Source organism: Eublepharis macularius, chromosome 15 (assembly GCF_028583425.1).
Source record: "Eublepharis macularius isolate TG4126 chromosome 15, MPM_Emac_v1.0, whole genome shotgun sequence".
NCBI lineage: Eukaryota > Metazoa > Chordata > Lepidosauria > Squamata > Eublepharidae > Eublepharis > Eublepharis macularius.
The window spans coordinates 38,778,175-38,781,766 of NC_072804.1; positions in this window are offsets into that span (position 1 = coordinate 38,778,175).

Genomic DNA, 3,592 nt, shown 5'->3' on the forward strand with positions numbered 1-3,592 from the left:
GTCCAAAGATGGCTTTTTAAAAAGAGGCCTCACCACAGTGTCCTTCAGCACCCCAGGAAAACCCCCGGAGCTTAGTGATGAATTAATAATATCCTCCAATTGGGCCCCCAGCCTATCGATGCTGGCTTTCACCAGCCATGACGGGCAGGGGTCCAGGAAGCACGTGGTGGGCCTAACCAGCCGCAGGAGTCAGTCCCATTTTATTCAATGGGGCTTATTCCCAGGAAACTGCTCTGTAAGGTAGATGTTCATGAGGGGATTCTTGATCTGTACTAATGAGGCCTGTCTTGGATAGTAAAGTTGTAATTAATTTCAATGTATAGAGCAGGTTCATTGGAGAGCCAGCTTGGTGTAGTGGTTAAGAGCATTGGGACTCTAATCTGGAGAACTGGGTTTGATTCCCCACTCCTCCACTTGAAGCCAGCTGGGGGACCTTGGGTCAGTCACAGCTTCTAGGAGCTCTCTCAGCCCTGCTTACCTCACAGGGTGTTTGTTGTGGGGATAATAACATACTTTGTAAACTACTCTGAGTGGGTGTTAAGTTGTCCTGACAGGCGGTATATAAATTGAATGTTATTATATGTTATTATCTCCTGTTCCTGCCCCCCTTTAAAAATGGGAATTGGGTGAAGATTCAGTTTTGCCCCCAGCCAGACCTTCTGCAACCCCCTAGAATTCAACTAGGGAGGAAGTTTGGTGTCAGAGACCAAACAGAACTTTCTCTGATACAGCCCAGCCAGTTATAAAAGCCACACTTCAGAAACTGCTTAGCAGGAGAACCCAAAAGGTGGAAAATGACATTTCTTCTTTTCAGAAAGTCACTTGTGGTAGTAAACTTTGACATTTCTGACCATGGCTGACTGGAGCTATTGGAAATTTTGAGGACTGCAGTAAGGCTTTGATTTTAAAGGGCATATAACTCAGCTGCCTCCTGTTCAGGGCTTGGCAGACCCCTCGTAAATCACATTATGTTCAAGTCACACCTCTTGGGTTTACTGGCTGCCAGCCCCTCTCTGTGAAACCAAACTGCTCCTCCAGAACTTACGGCTTCCACCAAGGGGGATTTTTCCCCTGTGCCTTTTAAGGAAAAACAGAAAAGGTGTAGTAGTTAGTATCAGAATTGCATCTGTGAGAGCCAGCTTCAAATTTTGCCACTCATGAAGCTCACTGGGTGACCCTGGGAGTGCCTGTGGCTCAAAGGCAGAGCACCAGCTTGGGATGCAGAAGGTCCCAGGTTCAGTCCCCAGCATCTCCAATTGAAAGGACCAGGTGATGTGAAAAACCTCTGCCTGACACCTTGGAGAGCCACTGCCAGTCTGAGTAGACAATACTGACCTTGATGGACCAAGGGTCTGAGTCAGTATAAAGCAGATTCATGTGTTCATGTGTTCACTGTCTTACAGCCTTATCTAACACACAGGGTTATTGTGAGGATAACAGGGGGGAAGGAGAACTTAGCTTGCTGGCCTGAGCTCCTTGGAGGAAGTGCAGGATGAAAATGGACTAGCTCGATTATGTATCTGGCAAGTGGGAATCCAGACTCCGTGTCTGTTCTGAGGGTTGCCAACCTGGAAATCTCCTGGAATTACATCTGATCTCCAGACAACAGAGGTCAGTTCCTGTGGAGAAAATGGTTGCTTTTGAAGGGTGTACTCTACGGCATTATACCCTGCTGAGGGCATTCCCCTCCCCAAATCCCACTCCTCCCTAGGCTCCACCCCTAAAATCTCCAGGAATTTCCCAACCCAGAGCTGGCAACCCTACCTAATGGACAGGCTGCCCCTACAAAGGCCTTGTCAGGCTTTTAATGCGGAAACATAGCACTTAAGTAGTACTTCAGGTCTTCAAATCACTTCATCATGTCTCACATGATGCCAGTCCTGCACAGTCCTGCGCAGCTGGCAGGGGGGTATGAGGGGGGCACAGCTCAGAGACAGAGGTTTCCTTTGGCCACCTGGGCAGGTCATAGCAGAAGCTCTGGGTTAGCCAAAGAGCCTCAGCTACTAAGACTTGATCTCAAGGCCTTAGGCGGGCAAGCTCTGAGGCTCACACTCCTGTGGTGAGATGCAGATGAACAATGGGACCACTGAGAGTCTTTACCACAGATAGGGTTGCCAACTCTGGGTTGGAAAATTCCTGGAGATTTGGGGGTGGAGCCTGGGAGGGAGGAAGCCTGGGGGAGCAAGGGGAGGGAACTCAGCAGGGATATAATACCATAAAGTCTGCCCTCCAAAGCAGTTCTAAGTGAACGGATCTCCTGGTCACACCTGGAGGTTGGCATTCCTACCACTAGGTGGCCCTAGGTGATTACCTAGGATGCCAGAGGGGTGAGGCAGGAGAGCTTTAGGGGCAGTAAGCTGCAACCCCAAGTGCTGCCTAGTACTCGCCTACCCTGAGAAATGAGAATTTGCGGCTGCTGTGTCCTTCATGATGCGCTTGAGCCTTGCAGCGTGATTCCTTCCCCCCTTCTGGCTACTGTGGCATGAGCCAAACCTGATCTACAGTCAAACACAAACAGGGTTGTTTATCAGTCTAAATAAACAAGGGGCTTCAGAATTCCTTCTGATCGTTCAGATAGAATTTAGGATTTGCCTCACACCTGCAAAGTGCTGCCATTTCATGGTTCTGATTTTAAACTCTCCCTGTCAATTCTGACAGCAGGAAATTTAGGAGGAGGTGATGGTTTTCCTGTGTGTGGCTCTCATTTGTTAATTTTGAGTCTAGCAGCCATCTCCGCAGCGTCTGGTTACCAATCTTAGGTACCTGGGATGGAGGATTGCGAATCTCCAAGTGGGGTCTGGAGATAGGGTGGCCCGGTCACTATGTCCTCCCAGCAGGAGGAGGAGACCTGGCATTTACCTTGTGCCTTCTCGGGGTTTGTGCGCACATACTCCCAGTGCTCGTGTGATGATGTCACTTCTGCTAAGTGAGGTCATCATACTGGCTGCAGGCTTGCTTCATGTGGGGACTAATTCTAGCCCGTTAGGGGCCAAAATTGGCCCCAGCGAAGCATGGGAGCATGCCTGTGGCCAGTGCGATGACATCACTTCAGGAAGTGACATCGTCGTGCCCCTCCAAGCTAGGAAGGGCAAGAGTCATGTGTGCAGCTTGCAAGCTTTCCCGGGTTGCTTGCTGGTGGCGGGTGATCTCTGGGGTTTTTGTCACCTTCTGCCGATCGCCAGCAATCCTGGTGGGCAAACCTCTGGGAGATTGCCTGCCACCGGTGGGCACCTGGGAAGCCTATCTGGAGACCTGTAAAACCTGGTTCTCCAGATTAGAGTCCAGCGCCCTTAACCACTACACCAAACTGGATCTCAAAGGTAAAAACTAAAAAAAAAGAGGGCAGAATTGGAACTGGAGGTGAGCAATATAGTAGCCAAGTTTGCAGACAATACCAAATTCTTCATGATGGTGAAGAAGATTGTGAAGAATTCCAGGAGAATCTCTCTAGACTTGGCAAGTGAGCAACAACTTGTCAAATGAAGTTCAGTGCAACGTACATTGGGACAACAACAACAAAAATCCTAACTTTAAATATATGCAGATGGCTTCTGAACTGGCTGAGACTGAAAGAGATCTTGGGGTTGTAGTG